Raw genomic sequence first — 22,835 nt, 5'->3', positions numbered from 1 at the left:
GGGTCTGTGCTGCCTCTATCCTGGAGAAGGGAGGGTGCTGTGCCAGATGTCCCCGAGCCCTGCACTTGCCAGCCCTTTCTCTAGTTGCGGCGAGCGGGGGCTACTCTTCTTTGCGGTGCGCGGGCTTCTCATTGCGGTGGCTTCTCTTGTTGCGCAGCACGGGCTCTAGGCGCGCGGGCTTCAGTAGTTGTGGCACGTGGGCTCAGTAGTTGTGGCTTGCGGGCTCTAGAGCGCAGGCTCAGTAGTTGTGACGCACAGGCTTAGGTGCTCCGCGGCACGTGGGATCTTCCCGGACCAGGGCTCGAACCTGTGTCCCCTGCATTGGCAGGCGGATTCTTAACCGCTGTGCCACCAGGGAGCCCGAAACACTTGCTTTTAAAGGAGCAACCCCCAGGGTGTTTAAAGCAACCCCCTTGCCAGTTTGGGGGGTAAATCTATGTTAATTAAATGCGCACAACCAATATTACTATTAGTTGTGGCTAAAAGCACTGAAAATGCGAATAAGATAAATAGTATGTCCACACCTTAGTGCATTTGAGTATAAATTTCGAAAGATTCTCAGGCTCATTTGAATTCATAGTCATATTTTTATTTATTTATTTATTTATTTAATTTATTTTTTTTGTGGTACGTGGGCCTCTCATTGTTGTGGCCTCTCCCGTTGCGGAGCACAGACTCCGGACGCGCAGGCCCAGCAGCCATGGCTCACGGGCCCAGCTGCTCCGCGGCATGTGGGATCTTCCCAGACCGGGGCACGAACCCGTGTCCCCTGCATCGGCAGGCGGACTCTCAACCACTGCACCACCAGGGAAGCCCCATAGTCATATTTTTAGATGCAATTTGGAGAAATAGTTCATGGGAAAATGTGCCAGTTTACTAGCTTGTTACCAGTGTAGGTCTTTGCGGTGTCTAACTATGGAGAATTACAGCTAACAGCCAGGAGCATTATTTTCCTTGGGACATTTCTGAATCTGTAATTTAGTTCCCTGCAGAGCTTTGGGAAGGAAGAGGTGATCACCCCACTGGGTTTGGAAAGACTGGCCTGCAGGGGTGGGCCGAGGTTTGGGAGTGAGACCTAAGGATGCAGGGCACCCAGCCTGCGCCCCCTCTGTTTGCTCACCTGTAAAGTGGGAGTAGAACGCTCCCACTGAGAACTCTTGCTCCATGCTGAATTGAGTAGAAATTCATGTAATTGTCTGAATTACGAGATGATGAGGTAAAGCACTGGACTCAGTGCCCACACGTGGTCAGTGTTCACGAATGCCAGCAGCCGTTCTTCCCAGGCCCAGCCTGGCCTTTCTGCCTGGTGTCCTCCTTTTGAACCATGCAGTGGACACAGGCATGTCCAGGAGGTTTGGAGCAGCAGACGGCCTGCTCTCATCTTCACTGCTGAGGGAACGGCGAGATCCACCTGTGGGATTCCAGGGAGCACTGCAGAGCTTCTGGAATCGATCACGTCTGTTAATTGAAGCAAATATGCGTGAGCCGTGCTGGACTCCTGCACATCACGAGTGTGGCATGTCGCTCGTGTTCTCCGGGGACTCGAAGTCACTCCCTGATTGGTGTGGAACACACAGGACAGTCAGACACAGATGCGAGGTGTCCCTTAGCGGGATTCCACAGGACGACTTCAGCGCAGGAACGATGAGTGGCTAGGAGGGAAACCACTGAAAATCAGTGTTTATAATTGCGCTCATCACTTACTTGGTAAACAAAAGAAGACCCTTAAAAACAGTTTCAGAATGAGATGCAGTTCACGGTCCTGGCCGTGTGCTTTGTGAAGCATGAAAAGAAAGCAGCTTAATGGGGCTCCCTAAAAAATTGACACTGATCCAGAACTGCCTGCACTGTGTTTAGTCTCTGTCCAAAACAGACTTTCTCCATCGCCCCAGGGGGAATATGAAATTCCCTGGTGTTTTTACTCATTGCAGCTCTTGGAAAGCCAGAGTTTTGCTTCCAAAGCTAGAAGAAATAAATTATGAGAAAAACCAATTATTTTCTCTCACCAGCTCTAAAATGACGGCTTTTCAGCATTTTGAAAAGCTGTTCTGCTGCTAGAATTTGAAACAAATTAAATTTATGAGGTCCAGGTGAAACTAGGAAATGTAACAAGGGAAAAGACATGCATACACAGAAATGAAGAAGAGACCGTCCTTTATCAGAGAGCTAAATAAGGACTTAAGCTGAGAGTGCTGTCAGGCGAAACTGTTGGGGTAAGGGTAACGTAGCCCAATATTCAGATTTTTATGCAAGACACAGAGTTCGGCAGAGGGGCCCGGAGCAGGCTGGGCGCCTTGCTGGCAGGACGTGGCCTGGTGGTCTCTGTCTCTCCAGGGGCGCTGTCTGCTCTCCCCATCCTGCTCGAGCCACAGGCTGGTCTGGCGTCCTGGCAGCTCCCTGGCTAGAGGCCCTGGTCCACTGGCCATGGGAGCCCAGCAGGCACTGAGAAGGAGCAGGGGTGTCTGGGCTTTCTTCCTCGGACCCCCTCCCACTTGGCCCTGTCCTGGGGCTGCAGGTCACCGCCCCACAGCGTCTCCATCTCCTGGGGCTTTGGACGCCAACCGGGAGCTCCCGCGGAGCCCCAGCGGTTCCTTGCGTCCTCCACACGCCCTTTTAAGTGGCCTTCACGTGATCGTAATCTGGCTGAGCCATCTGTCTTAGTCCCTCTGGGCTTCTGTAACAGAACACCATGGACTGGGCGGCTTAAACAGCAGACGTTTGTTTCTCATCGTTCTGGAGGCTGGAGGTCCAAGGTCAGGGTGCAGGTGCTGCAGATCTCATCTGGTGAGAGGTCTCTTCCTGGCTTGCAGACAGCCGCCTTCGCGCTGTGTCCTCATGTGATGGAGAGGGGAGGAAGAAGCAAGCCGTCAGGTCTCTTCCTACAGGGGCACCAATCCCACCACGAGGCGCCATCCTCAGGACCCAGTCCCCACCTCCTGACCGTGATCACCTGGGGGACTAGGGTTTCAACATGAATTGGGGGGACGCAGCCGTGCTGTCGGCAGCTCGGCTGTCTTATCTCCTCCCTGACTAGTAGACCTCCCTGAGGTCTGGCTCAGTTTCAAGTTCCGGCTCAGTTGGCGGTGGAGCTGGAAGCCCACGACGAGTCCACTGCCCAGCTGGTCTCATACGTACCCGGTGCAGAAAACAGACGTCACCCAAGCAGGCTCACTTATTTAGTTTCTTCTTATTGTTTGTTTGTTTTTCCTGACAGTGTCATCAACGTTATGAGCCCATCAATGCCTCAAATCTAAAATCTTCAGTTTCACTCGGCAAGCTTGTTTACCCATCCTTATCTGGGCCCTGAGCCGGAGTGAAGATTTCCAGCAAACCTTAAAGGGCATTTCAGACCTTCCTATTTTAATTTTCATGTTGTCAAATTTATTATTTTAATTGATTGGATCAGTGAAACTTCGGGTACTGCATCACCACAACCACAACAAAAGTTGATTGGGGGCTGGGCTGGGTGTGTAGTTGCTTTAGAAGATCCTAGCCTTGTGAGTGTCAACTAAAATCTTCTTTTCCCTGTTCATCTTACCTCGGGCTTGGCCTTTTAGATTACTCATTTTTGAAGTGTTTTTCTGAAATAAAAATAACACAGGATCATGGTGGAAAATTTAGACCTGTAAAGAATGAAGAAGAGAAAAGTGATACTACCAAGTATAGCCCCTGTATTAAGATTTGCTATCCTTCTCTCCTGTGTGTCCCTGCCTGTCCCACCTGTCCAGTGCCTGGTGTGGACCCATTACCGCCCCAGGCCCTGGGCTCCGGGCAGGGACAGCTGTGCTGTGGTGGACGTCCTGGAGCTGCCGCTGCACTTCTGAGAGGGGCCCGGCCCGTCCTTCGTCCTCACGGCCTGGCACGTCCGGGCCACTGCTCAGGCTGCCCGCCACAGCCCCTGCCGGGACAGCCGGTCGAAATGCACGGTTGGAAAAAACCACGGTCATGGACGTGCTTGACGTACAAGTTGTACCCTGTTTTCTTCACTTTGCATTGTGTAAGCGAGTTACCAAGTAAGCGAAAACCTCCTTATAACCTCATTTTTAATGTTTGCCTAATGAGTATTTTCATACGTTTTGAATAAATAACCACCTGAATGCTATGAGAGGGAGTCACCTATGCCATGATCTGGTCCCCAGGGAAGCCCTAATCACCCCTCCGGCTTTCTCTCTTTTGTTAAATGTGCATTTGACAGCAGTTCAGTTGCTGAAGGCAAGGTTTCAAATGAAGTTCTGTATGGGGAGAGAGGCAAAGCCAGGCTCCCAAGTCAACTGTTGTGCAGGTTCTCCCTGGCGCCCCCAAGATAGGCATCACCCAGCCCCCATTTCACAGAAAGGAAAACCGAGGCACAGTCAGTATAAATAACCTGCCCAGGTTCTCACAGCTGGAAGGGATGGCGTGGGGATTCAAATCAGGTCCATTTGGCCGAAGGCCACGGTTCCCCACTGTACTGTGTTGCCGGGAGTATCAGAGACCAAAGCTACTTTTTTCTTTGACAAGACTGTGGAAGGAACAAACTGCCTTTCCTACAGGGTAACTTGGAACTTAGACCCTTCCTCAGATTATATGAGTACGAGCCACAGGAAGGAAGCCCCTGGAGACCTGACGTTTCCAGGTTGGGAATCGTTGGGGTGACAGTGCAGGAGGAGTGGGGGCTCGAGCAGCCTGTGGGTGTCTCAGACCCCGAGGGTGTGGCGTGGGGCCTGAGCTCTGAGAGGGGCTTCTGTTCCAAGCCGACAAGTCCCGCTCCCAACGCTGGCGCCTTCTGTGACTCAGCCCGTGGGAGCGTGCAAAGTGGGAACTGGTGCGTGGTCTCTGCTGACCCAGCAGCACGTCTCTGGGAAGGCGACCAGCGAGCCACACCGCTGATCTCTGGCCAGGACGGTGAGGGCCAGCGTGGCAGAGCCGGCTGTCCCGGCAGGGGCTGTGGCGGGCAGCCTGAGCAGTGGCCCGGACGTGCCAGGCCGTGAGGACGAAGGACGGGCCGGGCCCCTCTCAGAAGTGCAGCGGCAGCTCCAGGACGTCCACCACAGCACAGCTGTCCCTGCCCGGAGCCCAGGGCCTGGGGCGGTAATGGGTCCACGCCAGGCACTGGACACGCGGGACAGGCAGGGACACAGACTCCAGGCACGTCTGGGTGAGGCATCCCTCCAGCAAGGCCCGCCAGCTGGGGGAAGCCTGGGTTGCAGGCAGCGGGAGGGTTAGCGTTGCCCTATTGCTCGTGTTCTGTTCAGTTCATTCAGCGTCCCTGTCTTGAGAGGAGATCCCTGGGACGCTGTGGAGAGCCCATCGGGGCACCTTGGAGCGCTTGGGAAAGGCTTCGTGGCGGGAAAAACAGCACCCATTGTAGTTGGGAGCTTTCATCATCGATGGGCTGATTCACATTGGCTTGTTCTCCGTTGCTCGAACGCCTGTGAGCCTCGGTGCTCCCGTGCATCTGCAGGCTGGAAACCAGCCAGGGTTGGGGTGAACTTGTTCCTCTTTCCTTCCGGCTTTGTGGTTTGCGTGCAGTTTTAATGCAGCAAGAACCTATTTTAAGAACAAAATAAGCATGTTTTATTACTGGTGGAATGAGAGGACTCAGACTGCTGTGGCCTTTTGCCCCCATGTTCTGGAGAACAACCAGCTGGGACACCTGGGCTGTCACACTTAGGCCTTCACACCTAGGCGCTCACACCTGGGCCCTCACACCTAGGGTCTCACACCTGGGCCCTCACACCCAGGTAAATGTGTAGGCAGCAGCTTTGCACTGGGGAGCTCAAGCTTCCAGGTGATTCTGCAGGGGCAGGGATGGTGCTGTTTGTCTTACGGTGGTACTTGGCAACACGTATGAGTGGGCGCATGTTTGTGTAAGAGTGATAGGAAGTGCACTCCTGCACAACTGTATTCCTTTACTCTCTCCCCGAGGTTGCGGTGGCAGGTGGTGGAACTGAGGCTGGCGTTTGAACGTTGGTTTCATGGGATACACTTTTCTTAAGTTATTTCTCCGAAGGTGGTATTTTAATGGCTCATTGCTTTCATTTCTTTCCCGAACTCTCTGAAAGCTGTGCACCTCTTGGCCAGGACAGTTTATTTTTATCTGCTGCTTTCCAGGAGGCTGTTTGTAAAGTGTAGCTTCCACTCACCCGCAGTGGCTTTGTGGGGAGCCTTTGCCCGCTGCTCCCCTGGGGCCTCTGTGAGTACGGGATGGGGGTGGGAGGCTGGGCCTGGGCCCTGTGGGCGCCGTGGTGCGGGGCCGGGGGTGGGGCGAGGGGTGGGCGGGGGCGTCCCTGGGCCTGCGGTTTGACCTTGGCTCACAGACCTGCATCAGGACTTTTTCCTGCCCCCACGATCGTTCTCGGAGTGGCTGCCGCCCGCGGGTGTGACTAGACTGTCGCAGAACTGAGCAGGGTTCCAGGCCGGCCTCCTGGGTCCTCCAGCTGCGGAGCGTCTCTGGTTTGGAGCACAGTCTTGTTTTTGTTTTTTTTTTAACATCTTTATTGGAGTACAGTTGCTTTAAAATGGTGTGTTAGTTTCTGCTGTATAACAAAGTGAATCAGCTATTCGTATACATATATCCCCATATCCCCTCCCTCTTGCATCTCCCTCCCACCCTCCCTATCCCACCCCTCTAGGTGGTCACAAAGCACTGAGCTGATCTCCCTGTGCTATGCGGCTGCTTCCCATTAGCTATCTGTTTTACATTTGGTAGTGTGTATATATCCATGCCACTCTCTCACTTCGTCCCAGCTTACCCTTCCCCCTCCCCGTGTCCTCAAGTCCATTCTCTACGTCTGCGTCTTTATTACTGTCCTGCCCCTGGGTTCTTCACAACTCTTTGTTGTTTTTTAGATTCGATATATAAGTGTTAGCATATGGTATTTGCTTTTGTCTTTCTGACTTCACTCTGTATGACAGTCTCTAGGTCCATGCACCTCACTACAAACAACTCAATTTCATTTCTTTTTATGACTGAGTAATACTCCATTGTATATATGTGCCACATCTTCTTTATCCATTCATCTGTCGATGGACACTTAGGTTGCTTCCATGTCCTGGCTATTGTAAATAGAGCTGCAATGAACATTGTGGTACATGACTCTTTTTGAATTATGGTTTTCTCAGGGTATATGCCCAGGAGTGGGATTGCTGGATCATATGGTAGTTCTATTTTTAGTTTTTTAAGGAACTTTCATACTGTTCTCCAGAGTGGCTGTATCAATTTACATTCCCACCAACAGTGCAAGAGGGTTCCCTTTTCTCCACACCCTCTCCAACATTTATTGTTTGTAGATTTTTTGATGATGGCCATTCTGACTGGTGTGAGGTGATACCTCATTGTAGTTTTGATTTGCATTTCTCTAATAGTGATGTTGAGCAGCTTTTCATGTGTTTGTTGGCAATCTGTATATCTTCTTTGGAGAAATGTCTATTCAGGTTTTCTGCCCATTTTTGGATTGGGTTGTTTGTTTTTTTGATATTGAGCTGCATGAGCTGCTTGTATGTTTTGGAGATTAATCCTTTGTCAGTTGCTTCATTTGCAAATATTTTTTCCCATTCTGAGGGTTGTCTTTTTGTCTTGTTTATGGTTTCCTTTGCTGTGCAAAAGCTTTTAAATTTCATTAGGTCCCATTTGTTTTTATTTCCCTTTCTCTAGGAGGTGGGTCAAAAAGGATCTTGCTTTGATTTATGTCATAGCATGTTCTGCCTATGTTTTCCTCAGAGTTTTATAGTGTCTGGCCTTACATTTAGGTCTTTAATCCATTTTGAGTTTATTTTTGTGTATGGTGTTAGGGAGTGTTCTAATTTCATTCTTTTATATGTAGCTGTCCAGTTTTCATAGCACTACTTATTGAAGAGGCTGTCTTTCTCCATTGTATGTTCTTGCCTCCTTTATCAAAGATAAGGTGACCATATGTTTGTGGGTTTATCTCTGGACTTTCTATCCTGTTCCATTGATCTATGTTTCTGTTTTTGTGCCAGTAACATACTGTCCTGATGACTGTAGCTTTGTAGTATAGTCTGAAGTCAGGGAGCCTGATTCCTCCAGCTCCGTTTTTCTTTCTCAAGATTGCTTTGGCTATTCAGGGTCTTTTGTGTTTCCATACAAATTGTGAAATTTTTTGTTCTAGTTCTGTGAAAAATGCCTTTGGTAGTTTGATATGGATTGCATTGAATCTGTAGATTGCTTTGGGTAGTATAGTCATTATCAAAATGTTGATTCTACCAATCCAAGAACATGGTATATATCTCCATCTGTTTGTATCATCTTTAGTTTCTTTCATCAATGTCTTATAGTTTTCTGCATACAGGTCTTTTGTCTCCTTAGGTAGGTTTATTCCTAGATATTTTATTCTTTTTGTTGCAGTCGTAAATGTGAGCGTTCCCTTAATTTCTCTTTCAAATTTTTCATCATTAGTGTATAGGAATGCAAGAGATTTCTGTGCATTAATTTTGTCATTTGCTACTTTACCAAATTCATTGATTAGCTCTAGTAGTTTTCTGGTAGCATCTTTAGGATTCTCTATGTATAGTATCATGCCATTTGCAAACAGTGACAGTTTTACTTCTTCTTTTCCAATTTGTATTCCTTTTATTTCTTTTTCTTCTCTGATTGCTGTGGCTAAAACTTCCAAAACTATTTTTTGGAATAATAGCAGTGAGAGTGGGCAACCTTGTCATGTTCCTGATCTTAGAGGAAATGGTTTCAGTTTTTCACCATGGAGAATGATGTTGGCTGTGGGTTTGTCATATATGGCCTTTATTATGTTGAGGTAGGTTCCCTCTATGCGTACTTTCTGGAGAGTTTTTATCGTAAATGGGTGTTGAATTTTGTCAAAAGCTTTTTCTGCATCTATTGAGATTATCATATGGTTTTTATCCTTCGGTTTGTTAATATGGTGTATCACACTGATTGATTTGCATATATTGAAGAATCCTTGCATCCCTGGGAGAAATCGCACTTGATCATGGTGCATGATCCTTTTAATGTGCTGTTGGATTCTGTTTGCTAGTATTTTGTTGAGGATTTTTGCATCTATATTCATCAGTGATATTGGCCTGTAGTTTTCTTTCTTTGTGACATCCTTGTCTGGTTTTGGTATCAGAGTGATGGTGGCTTCGTAGAATGAGTTTGGGAGTGTTGCTCCCTCTGCTGTATTTTGGAAGAGTTTGAGAAGGATGAGTGTTAGCTTTTCTCTAAATGTTTGATAGAATTCGCCTGTGATGCTTTCTGGAGCTATCCTGGACTTTCGTTTGTTGGAAGATTTTCAATCGCAGTTTCAGTTTCAGTGTTTGTGATTAGTCTGTTTATATTTTCTATTATCTTTTCAATTTCAGTGTTTGTGATTATTAGTCTGTTTATATTTTCTATTTCTTCCTGGTTCAGTCTCGGAAGGTTGTGCTTTTCTGAGAATTTGTCCATTTCTTCCAGGTTGTCCATTTTATTGGCGTAGAGTTGCTTGTAGTAATCTCTCATGATCTTTTGTATTTCTGCAGTGTCAGTTGTTACTCCTCCTTTTTCATTTCTAATTCTGTTGATTTGAGTCTTCTCCCTTTTTTTCTTGATGAGTCAGGCTAATAGTTTATCAATTTTGTTTATCTTCTCAAAGAACCAGGTTTTAGTTTTATTGATCTTTGCAACTGTTTTGTTCATTTCTTTTTCATTTATTTCTGATCTGATCTTTAGATTTCTTTCCTTCTGGGAACTTTGGGGGGTTTTTTGTTCTTCTTTCTGTAATTGCTTTAGGTGTAAGGTTAGGTTGCTTGAGATTTTTCTTGTTTCTTGAGGTAGGATTGTATTGCTATAAACTTCCCTCTTAGAACTGCTTTTGCTGCATCCCATAGGTTTTGCATCATTGTGTTTTCATTGTCATTTGTTTTTAAGTATTTTTTGATTTCTTCAGTGATCTTTTGGTTATTTAGTAGCATATTATTTAGCTTCCATGTGTTTGTATTTTTTACAGTTTTTTTTCCTGTAATTTATATCTAGACCTATAGTGTTTTGGTTGGGAAAGATACTTGATACGATTTCAATTTTCTTAAGTTTACTGAGGCTTGATTTGTGACACAAGATATAGTCTGTCCTGGAGAATGTTCCATGAGCACTTGAGAAGGAAGTGTATTCTGTTGTTTTTGGATGGAATGTCCTATAAATATCAATTAAGTCCATCTTGTTTAATGTCTCATTTAGACCTCGTGCTTTCTTATATTTTTTCATTTTGGATGATCTGTCCATTGGTGAAAGTGGGGTGTTAAAGTCCCCTACTATTATTGTGTTACTGTCGATTCCCCCTTTTATGGCTGTTAGCATTTGCCTTATGTATTGAGGTGCTCCTGTGTTGGGTGCATAAGTATTTACAATTGTTTTATCTTCTTCTTGGATTGATCCCTTGATCATTATGTAGTGGCCTTCTTTGTCTCTTGTAATAATCTTTATTTTAAAGTCTATTTTGTCTGATATGAGAATTGCTACTCTAGCTTTCTTTTGATTTCCATTTGCATGGAATATCTTTTTCCATCCCCTCACTTTCAGTCTGTATGTGCCCCTAGGTCTGAAGTGGGTCTCTTGTAGACAGCATATTTATATACGGGTCTTGTTTTTGTATCCATTCAGCCAGTCTGTGTCTTTTGGTTGGAGCATTTAATCCATTTACATTAAAAAAAATTTTATTTATTTTATTTATTTTTGGCTGCGTTGGGTCTTCGTTGCTGTGCGCGGGCTTTTTCTAGTTGCGGCGAGCAGGGTCTACTCTTTGTTGCAGTGCATGGGCTTCTCATTGAGGTTGCTTCTCTTTTTGCAGAGCAGGGGCTCTAGGCACGCAGGCTTCAGTAGTTGTGGAACGCAGGCTCAGTAGTTGTGGTGCACAGGCTTAGTTGCTCCTCAGCATGTGGAATCTTCCCGGTCCAGGGCTGAAACCCGTGTCCCCTTCACTGGCAGGCGGATTCTTAACCACTGCGCCACGAGGGAAGTTCTAATCCATTTACATTTTAGGTAATTATCGATATGTATGTTCCTATTACCATTTTCTAAATTGTTTTGGGTTTGTTTTTGTAGGTGTTTTACTTCTTGTGTTTCCTGCCTAGAGAAGTTCCTTTAGCATTTGCTGTAAAGCTGGTTTGGTGGTGCTGAATTCTCTTACCTTTTGCTTGTCTGTAAAGGTTTTAATTTCCCTGCTGAATCTGGATAAGATCCTTGCTGGGTAGAGTAATCTTGGTTGTAGGTTTTTCCCTGTCATCACTTTAAATACGTCCTGCCTCTCCCTTCTGGCTTGCAGTTTCTGCTGAAAGATCAGCTGTTAACTTTATGGGGATTCCCTTGTATGTTATTTATTGTTTTTCCCTTGCTGCTTTTAATATTTTTTCTTTGTATTTAATTTTTGATAGTTTACTATGTGTCTTGGCGTGTTTCTCTTGGATTTATCCTGTATGGGACTCTCGGCACTTCCTGGACTTGATTGGCTATTTCCTTTCCTATATTAGGGAGGTTTTCAACTATAATCTCTTCAAACATTTCCTCAGACCCTTTCTTTTTCTCTTCTTCTAGGATTGGTATAATTCGAATGTTGGTGCATTTAGTGTTGTCCCAGAGGACTCTAAGACTGTCCTCAATTCTTTTCATTCTTTTTTTCTTTATTCTGCTTTGCAGTAGTTATTTCCCCTATTTTATCTTCCAGGCCACTTATCTGTTCTTCTGCCTCAGTTATTCTGCTATTGATTTTTCTAGAGAATTTTTAATTTCGTTTATTGTGTTGTTCATCATTGTTTGCTCTTTAGTTCTTCTGGGTCCTTGTTAAACATTTCTTATATTTTCTCTATTCTCTTTCCAAGATTTTGGATCATCTTTACTATCATTACTCTGAATTCTTTTTCAGGTAGACTGCATATTTCCTCTCCATTTATTTGGTCTGGTGGGTTTTTACCTTGCTCTTTCATCTGCTGCATATTTCTCTGTCTTCTCATTTTGTTTAACTTACAGGATTTGGGGTCTTCTTTTCACAGGCTGCAGGTTCGTAATCCCCATTGTTTTTGGTATCTGCCCCCAGTGGGTGAGGTTGGTTCATTGGCTTGTGTAGGCTTCCTGGTGGAGGGAACGGTGCCTGTGTTCTGGTTGGTGCAGCTGGATCTTGTCTTTTTGGTGGGCCAGGGCTGTGTCTGGTGGTGTGTTTTGGGGTGTCTGTGAACTTAGTATGATTTTAGGCAGCCTCTCTGCAAACGGGTGGGTTTGTGTTCCTGTCTTGCTAGCTGTTTGGCATGGGGCATCCAGTGCTGGAGTCTGCTGGCCATTGGGTGGAGATCTCTGGGAGAGCTCTTAGCGTTGAGTCTTAGCGTTGAGATGGAGGTCTCTGGGAGAGCTGTCGCTGATTGATATTACATGGGGCCAGGAGGTGTCTGGTGGTCCAATGTCCTGGACTCCCCTCTCCCACCTCAGAGGCTCAGGCCTGACACCAGGCCAGAGCACCAAGACCCTGTCAGCTACATGGCTCAGAGGAAAAGGGAGGGAAAAAAAGGAAAAAACCACTTTTTTTAAATATTAAAAAAATAAAAATAAATAAAAGAAGAGAGCAACCATATCAATAAACAAAGCCACCAATGATAACAAGCCCTAAAAACTATAGTAAGATAAACATAAAAATCAAAGAAAGCACATTGGGAAGTCAAGTGTGCTCCCTGCACTTTACATGGAGTCTGAAGTTCATGAGATCCATGGAGCCCAATGAGATGGTGCAGGAGATCAGTCAGATACTGCAAGAAAACAGCTGTGGGTGGGAAGTGAGCTGCTGTGGGTGCATGGCCCATCCTTGAGAGGACTTTGTGCAGTGGAAGATGGAGGTGTGCAACCTGCCTGGCCTTTAATCACGGGGTTCAAGTAAGAGGATATTCGGCGCCTCCATGGCCTTCGAAAGCATAGTCTCCAAGTTAACTGGAAGCTCAAAGGACGGCCATGGGGCCACTGGGGAGACAAGAGGAGAGGATCCTGGCCGGAGCCGCAGGCCGGCCCCTCCCCCACACCTGGGTGAACTTCTGAGGCTAGACTGTTACCCCACCCCCGGCATTTCTCCTCTTCATTGCTCTTCTCCATCTTGTCTTCCATGTTTGTGGGGGAGAGGAAATGACTCGGTAGAAATAAATACAAAAAAAAAAAGCCATAAAAACCAGAAGTCAGCCACAGACAGCAAACCCCAAGTCTACAGTTGCTCCTAAAGTCCACCTCCTCGATTTGGGACGATTCGTTGTCTATTCAGGTATTCCACAGATGCAGGGTACATCAAGTTGATGGCGGAGCTTTAATCCGCTGCTCCTGAGGCTGCTGGGAGAGATTCCCCTTTGTCTTCTCTGTTCGCACAGCTCCCGGGGCTCAGCTTTGGATTCGGCCCCGCCTCTGCGTGTAGGTCGCCGGAGGACGTCTGTTCTTCGCTCAGACAGGACGGGGTTAAAGGAGCCGCTGATTCGGGCGCTCTGGCTCCCTCAGGCCGCGGGGGAGGGAGGGGCACGGAGGCGGGGCGAGCGTGCGTCTGCGGAGGCCGGCGTGACGTTGCGTCAGCACGAGGGGCGCCCGTGCGTTCTCCCGGGGATGTGGTGTGTGGAGCCGTGGACCGTGGCAGTGGCGGGCAGCACAGGGTCCCGGGAGGGGAGGTGTGGAGAGTGACCTGTGCTCGCACACGGGCTTCTTGGTGGCGGCAGCAGCAGCCCCAGCGTCCCACGCCCGTCTTTGGGGTCCGCGATTTTAGCCGCGGCTCGCGCCCGTCCCTGCAGCTCCTTTAAGCAGCGCTCTTAATCCCCTCTCCTCGCGCACCAGGAAACAAAGAGGGAAGAAGAAGTCTCTTGCCTCTTCGGCAGCTCCAGACTTTTCCCGGACTCCCTCCCGGCCAGCCGTGGCGCACTAACCCCTTCAGGCTGTGTTCACGCAGCCAACCCCAGTCCTCTCCCTGCGCTCCGACCGAAGCCCGAGCCTCAGCTCCCAGCCCCGCCTGCCCCGGCGGGTGAGCAGACAAGCCTCTCGGGCTGGGCTGGTGGGTGGCGGTCGGCACCGATCCTCTGTGCGGGAATCTCTCCGCTTTGCCCTCCACACCCCTGTGGCTGCGCTCTCCTGGCTCTGAAGCTTCCCCCTCCGCCACCCGCAGTCTCCGCCCGCGAAGGGGCTCCTAGTGTGTGGAAACCTTTTCTCCTTCACGGCTCCCTCCCACTGGTGCAGTCTCCGTCCCTATCCTTGTGTCTGTGTTTATTCTGTTTTCTTTTGCCCTACCCAGGTACGTGGGGAGTTTCTTGCCTTTTGGGAGGTCTGAGGTCTTCTGCCAGTGTTCAGTGGGTGTTCTGTAGGCGTTGTTCCACGTGTAGATGTATTTCTGATGTATTTGTGGAGAGGAAGGCGATCTCAACGTCTCACTCCTCCGCCATCTTGAAGGTCTTCCCACAGTCTTGTTTTTGATGTGTATTTTAGTTTGTTGTTGGCCTTTTGGTGGCAACTAGAGTTCATGTGAATTCCACCCACGGACTTCCACCTGGCGGCAACACCGACTTTTCTTTGAGGAAAAATGAGAGAGAAATGAGCTCTGTCTGCAACTCTAAAGTTCCTTATTGGTTTTGCCTTTATTTTTTCCTTTTTAAATTAAAATAACTGGAACACAGAACAACTTCAAGTTCTTTGACTTCTGGGTTCTGCTTGTGTCACTCAAGGAAATAGTGGTGCTTAAACCACAGAGACTGGATTGTAAATATCTTGTGTGTGCACATAAAGTTGGTTGTTTCTTTGTGCATTTCCCCTCCCCCAACACATGCCCTCACACGCACGTGCACACATGCATTTATGTTTCAAGGTGACTTGCCCACTCGATCACCCGCTACCACCATAACACCCACGCTGTTCTGAGTGAACAGAGGCTGCATCAGTAACTGTAGGGGCTACGCCACCCTCAGAAAGGGTGGAGAAATGGGGGTTTTGGTGGTAAAATACACCTCAGGAGCGTGATGTTCTTTTTCCTTTGCTACCAACTCTTCATGGTGGGTAATTCCAACCCTGGCTCTGCTTTTCCATACATTTGCTTAAACCTGCACACACACCCTGCCCACACACATGCACTCACATTCACCGCACGTGCACACACACACACACACAGACGCACGCCCTGTGGCTGTGTCCCCGCCTTTCTCTTCCGACTCTTCGCTGTCAGCCCAGGAGAGCTCTCCCGCCCTCTCCTTGCACCCCTTTCTCTTACCCGCCTCCTCATTTACACTGTGAGCTGCACAGCGCCCCTCACAGCCAGTAAATGTGAGAACAGCGCCATTGATTCACCCCAGTGCAAGGAAAAGGAGCAGGACAACGAGAGGCGAAGTACAGGATGAAGTGAGCCACGTGCAGGCGTCGGGGACTTGAGTTCGCCCGGAAGGCTCTGCAGAACCCCTGAATCACCGCCCTGGTCCTCAGCCTATTCCCACTGAACTGTCTTCCTCAGGTTCTTGAATCAGCACTCAGTATGAATAAACATTTATTGGGGGTTCAATTCAATTGTTTCTGCTTCATATTGCAAAGAGCTAGTTTTTCGTTACTTTTCCATTACTTTTTTATTGCAAATATGTAGTATTTAAAGTGTATTTTGGATTAAACAGGTTTTGTGGGCTGGCCAGGCCACCAGGTCACTAGTTCTGAGCTCCAAATATCTGACTTAACTCTACTTCTTTGTTGGGGACAGTCTGTCCTAAGAGTGAGTCTCAGTATCTCTTTGTGTTCTCTGTTTCCATGTTGGATGCAACAGAAACCCTGAGGGGTGTGCTTGCGTGTGTGTGTGCGTGTGTGTGAAGGGGGTGGGGGAATGACAGGAGCTCCTTTCATGTTTCTGCTCAGTTCCTTCCCTTGGCCCCCTTGGCCCCCTTTTGCCAAATGGTCGGGACCCCCATGGAGACCCTGAGTGGTGTAAGAGTGAGGGAGAGTCTCCAGGGGTGAGAGGCCCCTTCCCACGTTTGCATCTCCTCATGTTCGTCAGAGCCGCTTGCTATGCTGCTTCCCGCTGCTCCCTCCTCCCATCTGATTCTCTTACATGCAAAATACACAAAATCCCTGACATAGAGAACTCAGGTTGTCCCAAAGGACTGTAGCCCCTTCAGGAGAAGCAAATTTGCAGTCACATCCAAGTGCGGTGCTGTGAACATCCATGTCCATCCCAGTGTCATCTCTCCGTCATCCATCTGTGGATTATCTGTGGGGAGGTCCATGCTCCTCCTGCGCATTTCCAGTTTGTTTCTGCTTGCCTGGTGGGCAGATCATGGTGTGGGCAGGGCTGGTTTCTCTGAGGCCTCTCTCCTTGGTGTGCGGTTGGATGTCTTCTCCCTGTGTCCTCACGTGGTCACCCTGTGTGTGTCTGTGTCCTGACCTCCTTTTCTTATAAGGGCACCAGTCATATTGGATTAGGGCCCAACTCATGACCCATGGTTTTAACTTAATCACCTCTTTAAAGACCCGCATCTCCAAATGCAGTCACATCCTGAGGTCCTGGGGTCAGGACTTCAACATACAAATGTTGGGGGACCCAGCTCAGCCTGTCGCACCCATACATAGGAAACGAGGTCAGGAATGCAGGACAGAGTCAGTTTTCCGGGCCTTGGTGAGGCCCCCAGAAATGGAGAAGCAGGAGACAGAGGAAGGGCGAGGCCAGAGCCAGGTGGGTTCAGAGGCCTCTCAGCAGCGGCAGGAGGGGAGACACTTTCTCCCGTATCGGCGGGTGGCTTTTGGGAGCGTGAGTCTCGCCGGATCACCCCTGGGGCATCGCGTGGGAAAGCCCCTCTGGGCTCTCGGGGACTCTGCACCTGGTCAGCTACGTCCCCTGGGGCATAGTGGAGGAGGGAGGCCACGCCGACCGGGAACCCCCTCTCCCCCCAGCAGAGCCTGCACCCCTGATGCTGGCAGGCGTGTGACTGCTGTTGCAGGAAGTCACGTCTCTGCGCTCGTGTCTGTCTGGGGCCCCGCTCAGAAGTTTCCAGAATTTGTGACCCCCCTCAGGGACTCAAGGACATGCTTGCTTCCCCAGAAACCCGTGGAAGCCTGGCGCCAGGAGGGCCGTGTCTGTGCCTTTTGCAGAACAGTCGGTACCGAGCAGGGCCTAGGTTGGAGTCCTGCAGGCCACGTAGGGAGCCACATGAGGAGCAGTTGCTGCTGCCGGGCCCCGAGGAGCCTCCGGTTTCACACCACGGAGCCGTGGGCCCTGACGTGAGGCCCGGTGTCAGGGTGGCTCTCGGGGCACTGTGTACCCACGAGGCTCCCTGGAGGCCTTCTGTGAGCCATGGCCTCGGGCTTAGGAGATGTGCTGGTGGGGAGCGATCAGCAGGGCGTTGGCCTGAGACGGGGGGCGGGGGGAAGGCCGACCTGCCTCCACGGGAGGCCCCTTGGAGAAATGCGTGCTCACGGGTACATGCATCTCTGAAATTCCTGTAATACACGGAATTACGCTAAATAATAATGAAGCGTTGCAGCTGTTAGCCTTCAGGTCCCTGAGGACCTGTAGCTGAGGCTCCTCTCAGGAGGGACAGGAGAGCAAGTAGTGTCGCTTCCGGAGAACAGACACCCTGGGCTGGCGGGGAGGCCGACTCCCAGCAGCTGCAGAGAAGCAGAGCTTGGGCTGGAGGAAGTTCAGCCTGCGTGTCTGAGATTCCTTTTCCTCTTTCCTTTCTAAACCCATAAGGGGCCCAGGGGCCAAGCGGGCAGGGAGAGGGTCAGTGATCCGAGGTCTAAAGTGGGAGCTTCTCCTGGGGCTGGTGGGAAGAAGAGCATTGCAGATCCCCGGAATAGCACATGCAAAAGCATGGAGGATGCGGCTGCCCAGAGCTGCAGGCGGGGGGCTGTGAGGGAGGTGGGAGTGGGTGGCGACAGCAGACCCGACGAAGGGGCCCCGTGGCTTTTTCTAGGGCCCATCACTGGAGGGTTCTCTTCACTGGATGCAGTTCATTTGGTGTCGTAGAAGGTTTCTGGTCGCAGAGAGAAGAGCTAGAAGGGCCGTGGCTTAAAGCAGAGGGACTAGTTAGTAGGCTGTCGAGGCAGAGGACAGGGGGATGGACGTGAGAGGAGGCGGCGGAAGAGGGGCTTTTAGGAGATGCAGCCGACGTGGGCGCGGGTGTCACTGGTGAGTGAGACGGGGCAGCGGATGCGGAGTCCAGCGTGGGACCACTCAGGAAGAGGTGCCCGTGCCACAGAGGTGACAGTGTCCAGAGAAGCTGGATTTTGCATCTGGAGCTCTTGGAAGAGTTTGGAAATGTCTTTGGGACTCACGACTGATGAAGGCCGTCCATGTGCAGGGGCCCGGGGAGGAGTGTACAATGTGAGAAGGCAGCGCCAACAGTAAAAGCTTGGTAGACGCGGGTGCGTCGGGGGTGTGTGGAGAAGCGGCAGCGGGAGGGCGATGAGGGCCGGCTGGAGGAGCAGGAAGACCCGCTCGCAGACGGCGAGGCAGCGCGTCGGGCACCAGGCGGAGGAGGCGGTGATGGAAAAGCCGTCGGAGGCCGTGGGCGCCGAGGAGGCTGCAGGTGAACTGAGTGGGAGGAGGCTCTTCCTCGTGTAAAGACGCTGTTATTTAACAATTAAATACGTGGTGGGGAGAACATCCACAGGCGCCAAGGACCGCTCTCGAGCTGGAGTCGCCGCCCCCCGCGCCCGCCCGCCTCCGCCTCGGCGCTCTCGCTGCGGCGCACACTCTTCCTGGGCATCTGCAGTGTTTGCAACGTTTTTTGTTTTTCTGTTTTTTTTGTTTTTTTTGCGGTACGCGGGCCTCTCACTGCTGTGGCCTCTCCCGCTGCAGAGCACAGGCTCCGGACGCGCAGGCTCAACGGCCGTGGCTCACGGGCCCAGCCGCTCCGCGGCATGTGGGATCTTCCCGGACCGGGGCACGAACCCGTGTTCCCTGCATCGGCAGGCGGCCTCTCAACCACTGCGCCACCAGGGAAGCCCTTGCAACGTTTTTAACGTTCATTGAAAGTTATCTGGGCAAGAAACGGTACTGCGGGTATCAACTGAAGTGACAGAGGTGGATGGTTTCCTTTACTTCGGATACTTTTCCTCTCACTGTCTCCTCAGAGGCTTTTGTGGTGAGAGAAGGCAGGCCCGGCTGGGTCACCAAACCAGACACGTGCCAGCATGACTTAGGCGGGTAGGTGGTCGTCATTCTGGGAGGGGTCAGCCATGTGGTCACATTTGTGACATCGTTTTCTGTCCCTATTTTCCTTTTAAACAATTTTGTATCAACTTTGAAAGGTAGTTTCAGAGGGAAATATCTTTTGACCTTGAAATTCCACAGAAACTATCACTGTTTTCTTTTTAAAGAAACAGATGAGGGCAGATCTATCCTCTAATATTTTCTTTTCATAAATATTTTCCAAATCTTTCATTAGCTTTAAGTGAGGAAGAAGCAAAGTCAAGCAGACAGCTGCTTGCACATTGGTGGGTGCTGTGTTCAGGTGTCGGTGGTGTGTTTGCGTGTCGATGGGTGCTATGTTGGGCAAGTGAGTTTGGTTCTCACCTGTGTTTCCTTTGACCACCCTCTGGGCACAGGGGAGGAGGGGTGGCTGTTACACACATGTGAGTTCTTGCTGATGAAATGATGACTCTTCTGTCAGTGGGAGCCATCATCTTGTCCTGGGGTGCGGCGGTATGTTATGTTCCTTGGGGACGCCCACAGCTGGACACAGCTGAGACTGTCTCCTCTGGGGCCACGTGGGGCTTCATTACTTCAGCAGCGCTAAGTGTCGCTCTGCCAGGCCACTCTCGTGGGGCTCACATCCCTGAAGGTGCCCGATTGGCTCCCACCTGTTGTCCCAGGCTCGTCCCCACCAGCTGTGTGTCCTCTGTGTGAGCCCTCCCCATTTACTGGTATGTGTTCAAGAGAGCTCAGCCCAGAAGCCCCGACATTCCTGAGGTGGGGTAAGGAAACCCTCGGGGACAGAAGGAAAGGTTAGGGCCTCTCGAGGAACCCTTCTTGGAATCAGTCTTAGAGCATCAGGAAGGTAATGTGGTCACAGCTTCTCTGTTCAGTAGCTGCGTTGTTCAGTTCAAGGTTTGTTGACACAGGGTTCTGGGCATTTTAAAGATGAGCCAGACCTTTTGGTTTTCTTGGGGTGATGGGCTGAGCGAGTGAGCAGTCAAAACCACTTTCAAACTGTGAAGAAATCAGGATCGTTTCCTCAACTTCTTTTATCCAATGACTTTTTGTAAATCCAGTAACTGATAACCTGTAGAATATTTCATACTACAAAGGCAGTAACATTTAAAAACACAGATTCACAAAAAAGAAGAAAATAAAATGGCAGTATATTCCCACTGCCCAACGTAGAAGACCACTGTAAATTTCAGTGCTGCTTTTTACACCCTTTGTATTTATAGCTAGCTTTTTAGAACTTAATTTAGCATAAGCCTATTATTATGTTAAGAAATACTAACTTATAGAATGTTTGATGGTTTTGTATATTCCATTGTGTGGCCATACTATATATAAGTGTATGTGTGTGTATATATATATATATATATATATATTTTTTTTTTTTAATTTATTTGAAAACAACTTTTTAAAAGAACAGTTTAAGATTTACAAATAATTGTGACGCTAGGACAGAGAATCCCATATACCCCACACCCAGTTTCTCCTTATTAGCATCTTACATTAGTACATATATTTGTTATAATTAATGAACCAATATTGACATATTACTATTAGCTAAATTCCACACTTGATTCAAATTTCTTTAGTTTTTCTCAGTGTCCTTTTTCTGCTCCAGGAGCCCATCCAGGTACCGTGTTACATTAGTCATCATGTCTCCTTAGGCTCCTCTTGGCCATGACGTTTCCTCAGACTCCCCTTGTTTTTGGTGACCTTGACCTTGAGGAGTGCTGGTCAGATGTTTTGTAGAATGTCCCTCAGTTTGGCTTTGTTGATATTTTTCTCATGATTACACTGGGGTTATGAGTTTCTGGGAGGTAGACCACAGAGGTAAATGCTGTTCTCGTTACATTACGTCAGGGGCACACACTATCAAGATGACTTGTCCCTGTTGACGTTGACCTTGATCTCCTGGCTGAGGTGTGTTTGCCAGGTGTGTCCATGTGAAGTAACTCTTTCCCCCCTTTCCACACTGTACTCTTTGGAAGGAAGTCGCTATGCACAGCCCACATCTAAGGAGTGGGAGTTGTGCTCCCCTCCTCGAGGTGGAAAATCTACACACATTATTTGGAATTTTCCTGCACAGGAGATTTGTCTCTTTTCCTCGTTTACTTATTCACTAATTTCTTTTATACTTTGGATAATAACCCACTACTAGTTTATTTTTTTTTTGCTCAGATTTTTCCAGCTTTGGTCATTAGGAGCTATTTCAGCTGGCTCTCTTCGAATACTCCCATCTATATGGCTGTTTTTTTTGAGCACTTCCTTACTTTCTGGCACAACATGATGCTCTAGGCTCATCTGGTGTATTTCTTGCCCGAATCTTAGAATTAGCCATTTCTCTAAGGAATCTGAGTGCCTTTTATTTGTGAGTGGGATTAGAAGCCAGGATCTGAGCACTGGGTGTGCGCATTGCTACTGCGGTGTCATTGCTTGTGGACGTCTTAGCTAACAGAGTGAGGACTCACACGTGTGTGCACTAATCATACTTATAAATATTTCTCTCTGTGACCATCTGTATCTGTATCAGGCTGAACAGCAGCTCTTATCTGTGTCTCCAGCCCGAGTTCATCGCCATGGGGGTCCTTCCATCTCCTGCCTTTGCTTCTGTAGTCTCCAGCTCCGACAGTGAGAGAGCTGGCCCCCACCAACTGCCATCTATTTACTTAACTGTTGGATTTCAGTGTCAGAACTGCTAGTCTGTGCTCCCGGTGAAACTTTATCAACTAGAATACAGGGCTTATGTACAGTCTCTTTTGCCAGTAGTTTTATAGGCTCTCCTCATTTCCGAAGTTACTTAGGTCAGCATCTTTCCCCCAGCCCCTGAGAGGTGGTGGTTTCTCACATTTGTAACACGGTTAGATTCTTTTGTCATAGCCTTCATTCCATCCCGGGGTACTCCTGCCTCACTGTTAATTTTTGGTTAAATTTGCATACATTTAGGTTCATCTTTGTGCTGTAAGTTCAATGGGCTTCAACAGGCGTGTAGAGTCATGTGTCCACAATTACGGAGAAGTTTCACTGCTCAAAAAATGCTCTGCGCTTCACCCAGTCAGCCCTCTCTCCCTGGACGCCTGGAAACCACTGATCTTTTTCCTGTCTCCATAGTTTTACCTTTTCCAGAATTTTCAGACTGGCTTCTTTCACTTAAGGATGACTTCTCTTTAAATACTGTGGTAACAGCCCTGGTCTACCCAGGGGCCCAGTGAACAGGCTCCCACCCACATGCTCCAGCTGATCCCCTGGGGCCGCAGAGACATGACGCTTGGGAAGCGTGTGGGGACTCTGCGTGTCATCTGTGGGGCAAGGCTGTGCGGCGAGACTTGCCTGTAGAAGTTTTCCTTTTTCTTCAGCAAGGCCGTGGATGTCTGTTGAGGTATGGTCAGGGGACAAGGGCAGCACCCTGTTTGTATGGTCTTTCATGTGGCTACAAGACGTGCACGGTTTAGAAGAGTTGGAGGAACAGATCATTCTGTGATTCGTGGGTTCTCTTACCTTCTGAATTCTACGTAAATTGATGTAATCTCCACGTTCATATCTCAATGCGTAGCCTTTGTCCAGTCACTTAAGTGGAATCACAAAACCATGCTGCTCTCTGTGGGCCCTGGGACAGGATGAGGCTGGGGATGCTAATCCTGGAAATGGACCTTGAGATGCTATTGCCAGTCCTGACACATCAACTCGCTCCACTGCCTCTTTGTTTTTTGAGGTCAGGGGGAAATG

At 49.0% G+C, this 22,835-nt stretch overlaps 1 protein-coding gene across 1 annotated transcript in view; it reads left to right on the top strand.

Moving 5' to 3' along the window:
• The window catches only part of PTPRN2 (protein tyrosine phosphatase receptor type N2), a 686,072-nt gene that overhangs the window by 18,462 nt on the left and 644,775 nt on the right, over window positions 1–22,835 (top strand).

The sequence above is a fragment of the Mesoplodon densirostris genome, chromosome 9 (genome assembly GCF_025265405.1).
Source record: "Mesoplodon densirostris isolate mMesDen1 chromosome 9, mMesDen1 primary haplotype, whole genome shotgun sequence".
Lineage (NCBI taxonomy): Eukaryota > Metazoa > Chordata > Mammalia > Artiodactyla > Ziphiidae > Mesoplodon > Mesoplodon densirostris.
This window is presented reverse-complemented; position numbering and strand designations above follow the sequence as displayed.